The following is a 16,338-nucleotide window of genomic DNA, read 5'->3' on the forward strand; positions in this document are numbered from 1 at the left end:
TACAGTTACACTGTCAAAGCCCCTTCCCTCTGCTACAGTTACACTGTCAAAGCCCCTTCCCTCTGCTACAGTTACACCGTCAAAGCCCCTTCCCTCTCCTACAGTTACACCATCAAAGCCCCTTCCCTCTCCTACAGTTACACCGTCAAAGCCCCTTCCCTCTCCTACAGTTACACCATCAAAGCCCCTTCCCTCTCCTACAGTTACACCGTCAAAGCCCCTTCCCTCTCCTACAGTTACACCATCAAAGCCCCTTCCCTCTGCTACAGTTACACCGTCAAAGCCCCTTCCCTCTCCTACAGTTACACTATCAAAGCCCCTTCCCTCTGCTACAGTTACACCATCAAAGCCCCTTCGCTCTCCTACAGTTACACCGTCAAAGCCCCTTCCCTCTGCTACAGTTACACCGTCAAAGCCCCTTCCCTCTGCTACAGTGACACCGTCAAAGCCCCTTCCCTCTCCTACAGTTACACCGTCAAAGCCCCTTCCCTCTGCTACAGTTACACCGTCAAAGCTCCTTCCCTCTGCTACAGTTACACTGTCAAAGCCCCTTCCCTCTGCTACAGTTACACCGTCAAAGCCCCTTCCCTCTCCTACAGTTACACCGTCAAAGCCCCTTCCCTCTGCTACAGTTACACTGTCAAAGCCCCTTCCCTCTCCTACAGTTACACCATCAAAGCCCCTTCCCTCTCCTACAGTTACACCGTCAAAGCCCCTTCCCTCTCCTACAGTTACACCATCAAAGCCCCTTCCCTCTCCTACAGTTACACCATCAAAGCCCCTTCCCTCTCCTACAGTTACACCGTCAAAGCCCCTTCCCTCTCCTACAGTTACACCGTCAAAGCCCCTTCCCTCTCCTACAGTTACACCGTCAAAGCCCCTTCCCTCTGCTACAGTTACACCGTCAAAGCCTCTTCCCTCTGCTACAGTTACACTGTCAAAGCCCCTTCCCTCTCCTACAGTTACACCGTCAAAGCCCCTTCCCTCTGCTACAGTTACACCGTCAAAGCCCCTTCCCACTCCTACAGTTACACCGTCAAAGCCCCTTCCCTCTCCTACAGTTACACCGTCAAAGCCCCTTCCCTCTGCTACAGTTACACTGTCAAAGCCCCTTCCCTCTCCTACAGTTACACCGTCAAAGCCCCTTCCCTCTGCTACAGTTACACCATCAAAGCCCCTTCCCTCTCCTACAGTTACACTGTCAAAGCCCCTTCCCTCTCCTACAGTTACACCGTCAAAGCCCCTTCCCTCTGCTACAGTTACACCATCAAAGCCCCTTCCCTCTCCTACAGTTACACCGTCAAAGCCCCTTCCCTCTGCTACAGTTACACCGTCAAAGCCCCTTCCCTCTCCTACAGTTACACTGTCAAAGCCCCTTCCCTCTGCTACAGTTACACCGTCAAAGCCCCTTCCCTCTGCTACAGTTACACTGTCAAAGCCCCTTCCCTCTCCTACAGTTACACCGTCAAAGCCCCTTCCCTCTCCTACAGTTACACCGTCAAAGCCCCTTCCCTCTGCTACAGTTACACCATCAAAGCCCCTTCCCTCTCCTACAGTTACACCGTCAAAGCCCATTCCCTCTGCTACAGTTACACCGTCAAAGCCCCTTCCCTCTGCTACAGTTACACCGTCAAAGCCCCTTCCCTCTCCTACAGTTACACCGTCAAAGCCCCTTCCCTCTGCTACAGTTACACCGTCAAAGCCCCTTCCCTCTGGTACAGTTACACCGTCAAAGCCCCTTCCCTCTCCTACAGTTACACCGTCAAAGCCCCTTCCCTCTGCTACAGTTACACTGTCAAAGCCCCTTCCCTCTCCTACAGTTACACTGTCAAAGCCCCTTCCCTCTCCTACAGTTACACTGTCAAAGCCCCTTCCCTCTGCTACAGTTACACCGTCAAAGCCCCTTCCCTCTCCTACAGTTACACCGTCAAAGCCCCTTCCCTCTGCTACAGTTACACCGTCAAAGCCCCTTCCCTCTCCTACAGTTACACTGTCAAAGCCCCTTCCCTCTCCTACAGTTACACTGTCAAAGCCCCTTCCCTCTCCTACAGTTACACTGTCAAAGCCCCTTCCCTCTGCTACAGTTACACTGTCAAAGCCCCTTCCCTCTCCTACAGTTACACTGTCAAAGCCCCTTCCCTCTCCTACAGTTACACCGTCAAAGCCCCTTCCCTCTGCTACAGTTACACCGTCAAAGCCCCTTCCCTCTGGTACAGTTACACCGTCAAAGCCCCTTCCCTCTCCTACAGTTACACCGTCAAAGCCCCTTCCCTCTCCTACAGTTACACTGTCAAAGCCCCTTCCCTCTCCTACAGTTACACCGTCAAAGCCCCTTCCCTCTGCTACAGTTACACCGTCAAAGCCCCTTCCCTCTGGTACAGTTACACCGTCAAAGCCCCTTCCCTCTCCTACAGTTACACTGTCAAAGCCCCTTCCCTCTGCTACAGTTACACCATCAAAGCCCCTTCCCTCTGGTACAGTTACACCGTCAAAGCCCCTTCCCTCTCCTACAGTTACACCGTCAAAGCCCCTTCCCTCTGCTACAGTTACACTGTCAAAGCCCCTTCCCTCTCCTACAGTTACACTGTCAAAGCCCCTTCCCTCTCCTACAGTTACACTGTCAAAGCCCCTTCCCTCTCCTACAGTTACACCGTCAAAGCCCCTTCCCTCTCCTACAGTGACACCGTCAAAGCCCCTTCCCTCTCCTACAGTTACACCGTCAAAGCCCCTTCCCTCTCCTACAGTTACACCGTCAAAGCCCCTTCCCTCTCCTACAGTTACACCGTCAAAGCCCCTTCCCTCTCCTACAGTTACACCGTCAAAGCCCCTTCCCTCTGCTACAGTTACACCGTCAAAGCCCCTTCCCTCTCCTACAGTTACACTGTCAAAGCCCCTTCGCTCTGCTACAGTTACACCATCAAAGCCCCTTCCCTCTGCTACAGTTACACCGTCAAAGCCCCTTCCCTCTGCTACAGTTACACTGTCAAAGCCCCTTCCCTCTCCTACAGTTACACCGTCAAAGCCCCTTCCCTCTCCTACAGTTACACCGTCAAAGCCCCTTCCCTCTCCTACAGTTACTCCATCAAAGCCCCTTCCCTCTCCTACAGTTACACTGTCAAAGCCCCTTCCCTCTGCTACAGTTACACCGTCAAAGCCCCTTCCCTCTCCTACAGTTACACCGTCAAAGCCCCTTCCCTCTCCTACAGTGACACCGTCAAAGCCCCTTCCCTCTCCTACAGTTACTCCATCAAAGCCCCTTCCCTCTCCTACAGTTACACTGTCAAAGCCCCTTCCCTCTGCTACAGTTACACCGTCAAAGCCCCTTCCCTCTCCTACAGTTACACCGTCAAAGCCCCTTCCCTCTCCTACAGTTACACCGTCAAAGCCCCTTCCCTCTGCTACAGTTACACCGTCAAAGCCCCTTCCCTCTCCTACAGTTACACCGTCAAAGCCCCTTCCCTCTCCTACAGTTACACCGTCAAAGCCCCTTCCCTCTGCTACAGTGACACCATCAAAGCCCCTTCCCTCTGCTACAGTTACACCGTCAAAGCCTCTTCCCTCTCCTACAGTTACACCGTCAAAGCCCCTTCCCTCTGCTACAGTTACACCGTCAAAGCCCCTTCCCTCACCTACAGTTACACCGTCAAAGCCCCTTCCCTCTCCTACAGTTACACCGTCAAAGCCCCTTCCCTCTCCTACAGTTACACCGTCAAAGCCCCTTCCCTCTGGTACAGTTACACCGTCAAAGCCCCTTCCCTCTGCGACAGTTACACCGTCAAAGCCCCTTCCCTCTGCTACAGTTACACCGTCAAAGCCCCTTCCCTCTGGTACAGTTACACCGTCAAAGCCCCTTCCCTCTGCGACAGTTACACCGTCAAAGCCCCTTCCCTCTGCGACAGTTACACCGTCAAAGCCCCTTCCCTCTGCTACAGTTACACCGTCAAAGCCCCTTCCCTCTGCTACAGTTACACCGTCAAAACCCCTTCCCTCTGCTACAGTTACACCGTCAAAGCCCCTTCCCTCTGCTACAGTTACACCGTCAAAGCCCCTTCCCTCTGGTACAGTTACACCGTCAAAGCCCCTTCCCTCTGCTACAGTTACACCGTCAAAGCCCCTTCCCTCTCCTACAGTTACACCGTCAAAGCCCCTTCCCTCTGGTACAGTTACACCGTCAAAGCCCCTTCCCTCTGCGACAGTTACACCGTCAAAGCCCCTTCCCTCTGCGACAGTTACACCGTCAAAGCCCCTTCCCTCTCCTACTGTTACACCGTCAAAGCCCCTTCCCTCTCCTACAGTTACACTGTCAAAGCCCCTTCCCTCTGCTACAGTTACACCATCAAAGCCCCTTCCCTCTCCTACAGTTACACCGTCAAAGCCCCTTCCCTCTCCTACAGTTACACTGTCAAAGCCCCTTCCCTCTCCTACAGTTACACCGTCAAAGCCCCTTCCCTCTGCTACAGTTACACCGTCAAAGCCCCTTCCCTCTCCTACAGTTACACTGTCAAAGCCCCTTCCCTCTCCTACAGTTACACCGTCAAAGCCCCTTCCCTCTGCTACAGTTACACCGTCAAAGCCCCTTCCCACTGCTACAGTTACACCATCAAAGCCCCTTCCCTCTCCTACAGTTACACCGTCAAAGCCCCTTCCCTCTCCTACAGTTACACTGTCAAAGCCCCTTCCCTCTCCTACAGTTACACCATCAAAGCCCCTTCCCTCTGCTACAGTGACAACATCAAAGCCCCTTCCCTCTGCTACAGTTACACTGTCAAAGCCCCTTCCCTCTCCTACAGTTACACCGTCAAAGCCCCTTCCCTCTGCTACAGTTACACCGTCAAAGCCCCTTCCCTCTGCTACAGTTACACCGTCAAAGCCCCTTCCCTCTCCTACAGTTACACCCTCAAAGCCCCTTCCCTCTGCTACAGTTACACCGTCAAAGCCCCTTCCCTCTGCTACAGTTACACCGTCAAAGTCCCTTCCCTCTCCTACAGTTACACTGTCAAAGCCCCTTCCCTCTGCTACAGTGACAACATCAAAGCCCCTTCCCTCTGCTACAGTTACACCGTCAAAGCCCCTTCCCTCTCCTACAGTTACACCGTCAAAGCCCCTTCCCTCTCCTACAGTTACACCGTCAAAGCCCCTTCCCTCTCCTACAGTTACACCGTCAAAGCCCCTTCCCTCTCCTACAGTTACACCGTCAAAGCCCCTTCCCTCTGCTACAGTTACACCGTCAAAACCCCTTCCCTCTCCTACAGTTACACCGTCAAAGCCCCTTCCCTCTGCTACAGTTACACCGTCAAAGCCCCTTCCCTCTCCTACAGTTACACCATCAAAGCCCCTTCCCTCTGCTACAGTGACAACATCAAAGCCCCTTCCCTCTGCTACAGTTACACTGTCAAAGCCCCTTCCCTCTCCTACAGTTACACCGTCAAAGCCCCTTCCCTCTGCTACAGTTACACCGTCAAAGCCCCTTCCCTCTGCTACAGTTACACCGTCAAAGCCCCTTCCCTCTCCTACAGTTACACCCTCAAAGCCCCTTCCCTCTGCTACAGTTACACCGTCAAAGCCCCTTCCCTCTGCTACAGTTACACCGTCAAAGTCCCTTCCCTCTCCTACAGTTACACCGTCAAAGCCCCTTCCCTCTCCTACAGTTACACCGTCAAAGCCCCTTCCCTCTGCTACAGTTACACCGTCAAAGCCCCTTCCCTCTCCTACAGTTACACCGTCAAAGCCCCTTCCCTCTCCTACAGTTACACCGTCAAAGCCCCTTCCCTCTCCTACAGTTACACCGTCAAAGCCCCTTCCCTCTGCTACAGTTACACCGTCAAAGCCCCTTCCCTCTCCTACAGTTACACCATCAAAGCCCCTTCCCTCTGCTACAGTGACAACATCAAAGCCCCTTCCCTCTGCTACAGTTACACCGTCAAAGCCCCTTCCCTCTCCTACAGTTACACCATCAAAGCCCCTTCCCTCTGCTACAGTGACAACATCAAAGCCCCTTCCCTCTGCTACAGTTACACCGTCAAAGCCCCTTCCCTCTCCTACAGTTACACCGTCAAAGCCCCTTCCCTCTCCTACAGTTACACCGTCAAAGCCCCTTCCCTCTCCTACAGTTACACCGTCAAAGCCCCTTCCCTCTCCTACAGTTACACCGTCAAAGCCCCTTCCCTCTGCTACAGTTACACTGTCAAAGCCCCTTCCCTCTCCTACAGTTACACCGTCAAAGCCCCTTCCCTCTGCTACAGTTACACCGTCAAAGCCCCTTCCCTCTGCTACAGTTACACCGTCAAAGCCCCTTCCCTCTGCTACAGTTACACCGTCAAAGCCCCTTCCCTGTGCTACAGTTACACCGTCAAAGCCCCTTCCCTCTGCTACAGTGACACCGTCAAAGCCCCTTCCCTCTCCTACAGTTACACCGTCAAAGCCCCTTCCCTCTCCTACAATTACACCGTCAAAGCCCCTTCCCTCTGCTACAGTTACGCTGTCAAAGCCGCTTCCCTCTCCTACAGTTACACCGTCAAAGCCCCTTCCCTCTGCTACAGTTACACCATCAAAGCCCCTTCCCTCTCCTACAGTTACACCGTCAAAGCCCCTTCCCTCTCCTACAGTTACACCGTCAAAGCCCCTTCCCTCTCCTACAGTTACACCGTCAAAGCCCCTTCCCTCTGCTACAGTTACACCGTCAAAGCCCCTTCCCTCTGCTACAGTTACACTGTCAAAGCCCCTTCCCTCTCCTACAGTTACACCGTCAAAGCCCCTTCCCTCTGCTACAGTTACACCGTCAAAGCCCCTCCCCTCTGCTACAGTTACACCGTCAAAGCCCCTTCCCTCTGCTACAGTTACACCGTCAAAGCCCCTTCCCTCTGCTACAGTTACACCGTCAAAGCCCCTTCCCTCTGCTACAGTTACACCGTCAAAGCCCCTTCCCTCTGCTACAGTTACACTGTCAAAGCCCCTTCCCTCTGCTACAGTGACACCGTCAAAACCCCTTCCCTCTCCTACAGTTACACTGTTAAAGCCCCTTCCCTCTGCTACAGTTACACTGTCAAAGCCCCTTCCCTCTGCTACAGTGACACCGTCAAAACCCCTTCCCTCTCCTACAGTTACACTGTTAAAGCCCCTTCCCTCTGCTACAGTTACACTGTCAAAGCCCCTTCCCTCTGCTACAGTTACACCGTCAAAGCCCCTTCCCTCTCCTACAGTTACACTGTCAAAGCCCCTTCCCTCTGCTACAGTGACACCGTCAAAGCCCCTTCCCTCTCCTACAGTTACACCGTCAAAGCCCCTTCCCTCTGCTACAGTTACACCGTCAAAGCCCCTTCCCTCTGCTACAGTTACACCGTCAAAACCCCTTCCCTCTCCTACAGTTACACCGTCAAAGCCCCTTCCCTCTCCTACAGTTACACCGTCAAAGCCCCTTCCCTCTGCTACAGTTACACTGTCAAAGCCCCTTCCCTCTCCAACAGTTACACCGTCAAAGCCCCTTCCCTCTGCTACAGTTACACCGTCAAAACCCCTTCCCTCTCCTACAGTTACACCGTCAAAGCCCCTTCCCTCTGCTACAGTTACACTGTCAAAGCCCCTTCCCTCTGCTACAGTTACACCATCAAAGCCCCTTCCCTCTGCTACAGTTACACTGTCAAAGCCCCTTCCCTCTCCTACAGTTACACTGTCAAAGCCCCTTCCCTCTGCTACAGTTACACTGTCAAAGCCCCTTCCCTCTCCTACAGTTACACTGTCAAAGCCCCTTCCCTCTCCTACAGTTACACCGTCAAAGCCCCTTCCCTCTGCTACAGTTACACCGTCAAAGCCCCTTCCCTCTGCTACAGTTACACCGTCAAAACCCCTTCCCTCTCCTACAGTTACACCGTCAAAGCCCCTTCCCTCTGCTACAGTTACACTGTCAAAGCCCCTTCCCTCTGCTACAGTTACACCATCAAAGCCCCTTCCCTCTGCTACAGTTACACTGTCAAAGCCCCTTCCCTCTCCTACAGTTACACCGTCAAAGCCCCTTCCCTCTGCTACAGTGACACCGTCAAAGCCCCTTCCCTCTGCTACAGTGACACCGTCAAAGCCCCTTCCCTCTCCGACAGTTACACCATCAAAGCCCCTTCCCTCTGCTACAGTTACACCGTCAAAGCCCCTTCCCTCTCCTACAGTTACACTGTCAAAGCCCCTTCCCTCTCCTACAGTTACACCATCAAAGCCCCTTCCCTCTCCTACAGTTACACTGTCAAAGCCCCTTCCCTCTCCTACAGTTACACCATCAAAGCCCCTTCCCTCTCCTACAGTTACACTGTCAAAGCCCCTTCCCTCTCCTACAGTTACACCGTCAAAGCCCCTTCCCTCTCCTACAGTTACACTGTCAAAGCCCCTTCCCTCTCCTACAGTTACACTGTCAAAGCCCCTTCCCTCTCCTACAGTGACACCGCCAAAGCCCCTTCCCTCTCCTACAGTTACACCATCAAAGCCCCTTCCCTCTCCTACAGTTACACTGTCAAAGCCCCTTCCCTCTCCTACAGTTACACTGTCAAAGCCCCTTCCCTCTCCTACAGTTACACCGTCAAAGCCCCTTCCCTCTCCTACAGTTACACTGTCAAAGCCCCTTCCCTCTGCTACAGTTACACCGTCAAAGCCCCTTCCCTCTCCTACAGTTACACCGTCAAAACCCCTTCCCTCTGCTACAGTTACACCGTCAAAGCCCCTTCCCTCTGCTACAGTGACACCGTCAAAGCCCCTTCCCTCTCCTACAGTTACACCATCAAAGCCCCTTCCCTCTCCTACAGTTACACTGTCAAAGCCCCTTCCCTCTCCTACAGTTACACCGTCAAAGCCCCTTCCCTCTGCTACAGTTACACCATCAAACCCCTTCCCTCTCCTACAGTTACACCGTCAAAGCCCCTTCCCTCTGCTACAGTTACACCATCAAAGCCCCTTCCCTCTCCTACAGTTACACCGTCAAAACCCCTTCCCTCTCCTACAGTTACACCGTCAAAGCCCCTTCCCTCTGCTACAGTGACACCGTCAAAGCCCCTTCCCTCTGCTACAGTGACACCGTCAAAGCCCCTTCCCTCTCCTACAGTTACACCATCAAAGCCCCTTCCCTCTGCTACAGTTACACCGTCAAAGCCCCTTCCCTCTCCTACAGTTACACTGTCAAAGCCCCTTCCCTCTCCTACAGTTACACCGTCAAAGCCCCTTCCCTCTCCTACAGTTACACTGTCAAAGCCCCTTCCCTCTCCTACAGTTACACCATCAAAGCCCCTTCCCTCTCCTACAGTTACACTGTCAAAGCCCCTTCCCTCTCCTACAGTTACACCGTCAAAGCCCCTTCCCTCTCCTACAGTTACACTGTCAAAGCCCCTTCCCTCTCCTACAGTTACACTGTCAAAGCCCCTTCCCTCTCCTACAGTGACACCGCCAAAGCCCCTTCCCTCTCCTACAGTTACACCATCAAAGCCCCTTCCCTCTCCTACAGTTACACTGTCAAAGCCCCTTCCCTCTCCTACAGTTACACTGTCAAAGCCCCTTCCCTCTCCTACAGTTACACCGTCAAAGCCCCTTCCCTCTCCTACAGTTACACTGTCAAAGCCCCTTCCCTCTGCTACAGTTACACCGTCAAAGCCCCTTCCCTCTCCTACAGTTACACCGTCAAAACCCCTTCCCTCTGCTACAGTTACACCGTCAAAGCCCCTTCCCTCTGCTACAGTGACACCGTCAAAGCCCCTTCCCTCTCCTACAGTTACACCATCAAAGCCCCTTCCCTCTCCTACAGTTACACTGTCAAAGCCCCTTCCCTCTCCTACAGTTACACCGTCAAAGCCCCTTCCCTCTGCTACAGTTACACCATCAAACCCCTTCCCTCTCCTACAGTTACACCGTCAAAGCCCCTTCCCTCTGCTACAGTTACACCATCAAAGCCCCTTCCCTCTCCTACAGTTACACTGTCAAAGCCCCTTCCCTCTGCTACAGTGACACCGTCAAAGCCCCTTCCCTCTCCTACAGTTACACCATCAAAGCCCCTTCCCTCTGCTACAGTTACACCGTCAAAGCCCCTTCCCTCTGCTACAGTTACACCGTCAAAGCCCCTTCCCTCTGGTACAGTTACACCGTCAAAACACCTTCCCTCTGCTACAGTTACACCGTCAAAACCCCTTCCCTCTGCTACAGTTACACCGTCAAAGCCCCTTCCCTCTGCTACAGTGACACTGTCAAAGCCCCTTCCCTCTGCTACAGTTACACCGTCAAAGCCCCTTCCCTCTGCTACAGTTACACCGTGAAAGCCCCTTCCCTCTGCTACAGTTATACCGTCAAAGCCCCTTCCCTCTGCTACAGTTACACCGTCAAAACCCCTTCCCTCTGCTACAGTGACACCGTCAAAGCCCCTTCCCTCTGCTACAGTTACACCGTCAAAACCCCTTCCCTCTCCTACAGTTACACCGTCAAAACCCCTTCCCTCTGCTACAGTTACACCGTCAAAGCCCCTTCCCTCTCCTACAGTTACACCGTCAAAGCCCCTTCCCTCTCCTACAGTTACACCGTCAAAGCCCCTTCCCTCTGCTACAGTTACACCGTCAAAACCCCTTCCCTCTCCTACAGTTACACCGTCAAAACCCCTTCCCTCTGCTACAGTTACACCGTCAAAACCCCTTCCCTCTCCTACAGTTACACCGTCAAAACCCCTTCCCTCTGCTACAGTTACACCGTCAAAGCCCCTTCCCTCTCCTACAGTTACACCGTCAAAGCCCCTTCCCTCTGCTACAGTTACACCGTCAAAGCCCCTACCCTCTCCTACAGTTACACCGTCAAAGCCCCTTCCCTCTGCTACAGTGACACCGTCAAAGCCCCTTCCCTCTCCTACAGTTACACCATCAAAGCCCCTTCCCTCTCCTACAGTTACACTGTCAAAGCCCCTTCCCTCTCCTACAGTTACACCGTCAAAGCCCCTTCCCTCTGCTACAGTGACACCGTCAAAGCCCCTTCCCTCTCCTACAGTTACACCATCAAAGCCCCTTCCCTCTCCTACAGTTACACTGTCAAAGCCCCTTCCCTCTCCTACAGTTACACTGTCAAAGCCCCTTCCCTCTCCTACAGTTACACCGTCAAAGCCCCTTCCCTCTCCTACAGTTACACTGTCAAAGCCCCTTCCCTCTGCTACAGTTACACCGTCAAAGCCCCTTCCCTCTCCTACAGTTACACCGTCAAAACCCCTTCCCTCTCCTACAGTTACACCGTCAAAGCCCCTTCCCTCTGCTACAGTTACACCGTCAAAGCCCCTTCCCTCTCCTACAGTTACACCATCAAAGCCCCTTCCCTCTCCTACAGTTACACTGTCAAAGCCCCTTCCCTCTCCTACAGTTACACCGTCAAAGCCCCTTCCCTCTGCTACAGTTACACCATCAAACCCCTTCCCTCTCCTACAGTTACACCGTCAAAGCCCCTTCCCTCTGCTACAGTTACACCATCAAAGCCCCTTCCCTCTCCTACAGTTACACTGTCAAAGCCCCTTCCCTCTGCTACAGTGACACCGTCAAAGCCCCTTCCCTCTCCTACAGTTACACCATCAAAGCCCCTTCCCTCTGCTACAGTTACACCGTCAAAGCCCCTTCCCTCTGCTACAGTTACACCGTCAAAGCCCCTTCCCTCTGGTACAGTTACACCGTCAAAACACCTTCCCTCTGCTACAGTTACACCGTCAAAACCCCTTCCCTCTGCTACAGTTACACCGTCAAAGCCCCTTCCCTCTGCTACAGTGACACTGTCAAAGCCCCTTCCCTCTGCTACAGTTACACCGTCAAAGCCCCTTCCCTCTGCTACAGTTACACCGTGAAAGCCCCTTCCCTCTGCTACAGTTATACCGTCAAAGCCCCTTCCCTCTGCTACAGTTACACCGTCAAAACCCCTTCCCTCTGCTACAGTGACACCGTCAAAGCCCCTTCCCTCTGCTACAGTTACACCGTCAAAACCCCTTCCCTCTCCTACAGTTACACCGTCAAAACCCCTTCCGTCTGCTACAGTTACACCGTCAAAGCCCCTTCCCTCTGCTACAGTGACAACGTCAAAGCCCCTTCCCTCTCCTACAGTTACACCATCAAAGCCCCTTCCCTCTCCTACAGTTACACCGTCAAAGCCCCTTCCCTCTCCTACAGTTACACTGTCAAAGCCCCTTCCCTCTGCTACAGTTACACTGTCAAAGCCCCTTCCCTCTCCTACAGTTACACTGTCAAAGCCCCTTCCCTCTGTTACAGTTACACCGTCAAAGCCCCTTCCCTCTCCTACAGTTACACTGTCAAAGCCCCTTCCCTCTCCTACAGTTACACCGTCAAAGCCCCTTCCCTCTCCTACAGTTACACCGTCAAAGCCCCTTCCCTCTGCTACAGTTACACCGTCAAAGCCCCTTCCCTCTGCTACAGTTACACCGTCAAAGCCCCTTCCCTCTGCTACAGTTACACCGTCAAAGCCCCTACCCTCTCCCACAGTTACACCGTCAAAGCCCCTTCCCTCTGCTACAGTTTCCCCGTCAAAGCCCCTTCCCTCTCCCACAGTTACACCGTCAAAGCCCCTTCCCTCTGCTACAGTTTCCCCGTCAAAGCCCCTTCCCTCTCCTACAGTTACACCGTCAAAGCCCCTTCCCTCTGCTACAGTTACACCGTCAAAGCCCCTTCCCTCTGCTACAGTTACACCGTCAAAGCCCCTACCCTCTCCCACAGTTACACCGTCAAAGCCCCTTCCCTCTGCTACAGTTTCCCCGTCAAAGCCCCTACCCTCTCCCACAGTTACACCGTCAAAGCCCCTTCCCTCTGCTACAGTTACACCGTCAAAACCCCTTCCCTCTCCTACAGTTACACCGTCAAAGCCCCTTCCCTCTCCTACAGTTACACCGTCAAAGCCCCTTCCCTCTGCTACAGTTACACCGTCAAAACCCCTTCCCTCTCCTACAGTTACACCGTCAAAGCCCCTTCCCTCTGCTACAGTTACACCGTCAAAGCCCCTTCCCTCTGCTACATTTACACCATCAAAGCCCCTTCCCTCTCCTACAGTTACACCATCAAAGCCCCTTCCCTCTGCTACAGTTACACCGTCAAAGCCCCTTCCCTCTCCTACAGTTACACCATCAAAGCCCCTTCCCTCTGCTACAGTTACACCATCAAAGCCCCTTCCCTCTCCTACAGTTACACCGTCAAAGCCCCTTCCCTCTCCTACAGTTACACTGTCAAAGCCCCTTCCCTCTGCTACAGTTACACCGTCAAAGCCCCTTCCCTCTGCTACAGTTACACCATCAAAGCCCCTTCCCTCTGCTACAGTTACACCATCAAAGCCCCTTCCCTCTCCTACAGTTACACCGTCAAAACCCCTTCCCTCTGCTACAGTTACACCATCAAAGCCCCTTCCCTCTGCTACAGTTACACCATCAAAGCCCCTTCCCTCTCCTACAGTTACACCGTCAAAGCCCCTTCCCTCTCCTACAGTTACACCGTCAAAGCCCCTTCCCTCTGCTACAGTTACACCATCAAAGCCCCTTCCCTCTCCTACAGTTACACCGTCAAAGCCCCTTCCCTCTCCTACAGTTACACTGTCAAAGCCCCTTCCCTCTGCTACAGTTACACCGTCAAAGCCCCTTCCCTCTCCTACAGTTACACCGTCAAAGCCCCTTCCCTCTCCTACAGTTACACCGTCAAAGCCCCTTCCCTCTGCTACAGTTACACCGTCAAAGCCCCTTCCCTCTCCTACAGTGACACCGTCAAAGCCCCTTCCCTCTCCTACAGTTACACCATCAAAGCCCCTTCCCTCTCCTACAGTTACACCGTCAAAGCCCCTTCCCTCTCCTACAGTTACACTGTCAAAGCCCCTTCCCTCTGCTACAGTTACACTGTCAAAGCCCCTTCCCTCTCCTACAATTACACCGTCAAAGCCCCTTCCCTCTCCTACAGTTACACCGTGAAAGCCCCTTCCCTCTCCTACAGTTACACCGTCAAAGCCCCTTCCCTCTGCTACAGTTACACCGTCAAAGCCCCTTCCCTCTCCTACAGTTACACCGTCAAAGCCCCTTCCCTCTCCTACAGTTACACTGTCAAAGCCCCTTCCCTCTGCTACAGTTACACCATCAAAGCCCCTTCCCTCTGCTACAGTTACACCGTCAAAGCCCCTTCCCTCTCCTACAGTTACACCGTCAAAGCCCCTTCCCTCTCCTACAGTTACACTGTCAAAGCCCCTTCCCTCTGCTACAGTTACACCGTCAAAGCCCCTTCCCTCTCCTACAGTTACACCGTCAAAGCCCCTTCCCTCTCCTACAGTTACACCGTCAAAGCCCCTTCCCTCTCCTACAGTTACACTGTCAAAGCCCCTTCCCTCTCCTACAATTACACCGTCAAAGCCCCTTCCCTCTCCTACAGTTACACCGTCAAAACCCCTTCCCTCTCCTACAGTTACACCGTCAAAGCCCCTTCCCTCTCCTACAGTTACACCGTCAAAGCCCCTTCCCTCTGCTACAGTTACACTGTCAAAGCCCCTTCCCTCTCCTACAGTTACACCGTCAAAGCCCCTTCCCTCTCCTACAGTTACACCGTCAAAGCCCCTTCCCTCTCCTACAGTTACACCGTCAAAGCCCCTTCCCTCTCCTACAGTTACACCGTCAAAGCCCCTTCCCTCTGCTACAGTTACACTGTCAAAGCCCCTTCCCTCTCCTACAGTTACACCGTCAAAGCCCCTTCCCTCTCCTACAGTTACACCGTCAAAGCCCCTTCCCTCTGCTACAGTTACACTGTCAAAGCCCCTTCCCTCTGGTACAGTTACACCGTCAAAGCCCCTTCCCTCTCCTACAGTTACACGGTCAAAGCCCCTTCCCTCTCCTACAGTTACACCGTCAAAGCCCCTTCCCTCTGCTACAGTTACACCGTCAAAGCCCCTTCCCTCTCCTACAGTTACACCGTCAAAACCCCTTCCCTCTCCTACAGTTACACCGTCAAATCCCCTTCCCTCTCCTACAGTTACACCGTCAAAACCCCTTCCCTCTCCTACAGTTACACCGTCAAAGCCCCTTCCCTCTGCTGCAGTTACACCGTCAAAGCCCCTTCCCTCTCCTACAGTTACACCCTCAAAGCCCCTTCCCTCTGCTACAGTTACACCGTCAAAGCCCCTTCCCTCTGCTACAGTTACACCGTCAAAGTCCCTTCCCTCTCCTACAGTTACACCGTCAAAGCCCCTTCCCTCTCCTACAGTTACACCGTCAAAGCCCCTTCCCTCTGCTAGTTACACCGTCAAAGCCCCTTCCCTCTCCTACAGTTACACCGTCAAAGCCCCTTCCCTCTGCTACAGTTACACCATCAAAGCCCCTTCCCTCTCCTACAGTTACACCGTCAAAGCCCCTTCCCTCTGCTACAGTTACACCATCAAAGCCCCTTCCCTCTCCTACAGTTACACCGTCAAAGCCCCTTCCCTCTCCTACAGTTACACCGTCAAAGCCCCTTCCCTCTGCTACAGTTACACTGTCAAAGCCCCTTCCCTCTCCTACAGTTACACCGTCAAAGCCCCTTCCCTCTGCTACAGTTACACCGTCAAAGCCCCTTCCCTCTGGTACAGTTACACCGTCAAAGCCCCTTCCCTCTCCTACAGTTACACCGTCAAAGCCCCTTCCCTCTCCTACAGTTACACCGTCAAAGCCCCTTCCCTCTGCTACAGTTACACCGTCAAAGCCCCTTCCCTCTCCTACAGTTACACCGTCAAAGCCCCTTCCCTCTGCTACAGTTACACTGTCAAAGCCCCTTCCCTCTCCTACAGTTACACTGTCAAAGCCCCTTCCCTCTCCTACAGTTACACCATCAAAGCCCCTTCCCTCTGCTACAGTTACACCGTCAAAGCCCCTTCCCTCTGCTACAGTTACACTGTCAAAGCCCCTTCCCTCTCCTACAGTTACACTGTCAAAGCCCCTTCCCTCTCCTACAGTTACACCATCAAAGCCCCTTCCCTCTGCTACAGTTACACCGTCAAAGCCCCTTCCCTCTGCTACAGTTACACCGTCAAAGCCCCTTCCCTCTGCTACAGTTACACTGTCAAAGCCCCTTCCCTCTGCTACAGTTACACCGTGAAAGCCCCTTCCCTCTGGTACAGTTACACCGTCAAAGCCCCTTCCCTCTCCTACAGTTACACCGTCAAAACCCCTTCCCTCTCCTACAGTTACACCGTCAAAGCCCCTTCCCTCTCCTACAGTTACACCGTCAAAGCCCCTTCCCTCTGCTACAGTTACACTGTCAAAGCCCCTTCCCTCTCCTACAGTTACACCGTCAAAGCCCCTTCCCTCTCCTACAGTTACACCGTCAAAGCCCCTTCCCTCTCCTACAGTTA

The 16,338-nt window shown here is 53.5% G+C and overlaps 1 protein-coding gene across 1 annotated transcript in view; it reads right to left on the reverse strand.

Annotated features, from left to right (window-relative positions):
* Window positions 1-16,338, reverse strand: part of LOC122564201 (transient receptor potential cation channel subfamily V member 1) — a 93,305-nt gene that overhangs the window by 5,821 nt on the left and 71,146 nt on the right. The window lies entirely within an intron of this gene.

Source organism: Chiloscyllium plagiosum, unplaced genomic scaffold (assembly GCF_037043375.1).
Source record: "Chiloscyllium plagiosum isolate Xiang-an unplaced genomic scaffold, Cpla_swu_hap1 HiC_scaffold_31, whole genome shotgun sequence".
Taxonomy (NCBI): domain Eukaryota; kingdom Metazoa; phylum Chordata; class Chondrichthyes; order Orectolobiformes; family Hemiscylliidae; genus Chiloscyllium; species Chiloscyllium plagiosum.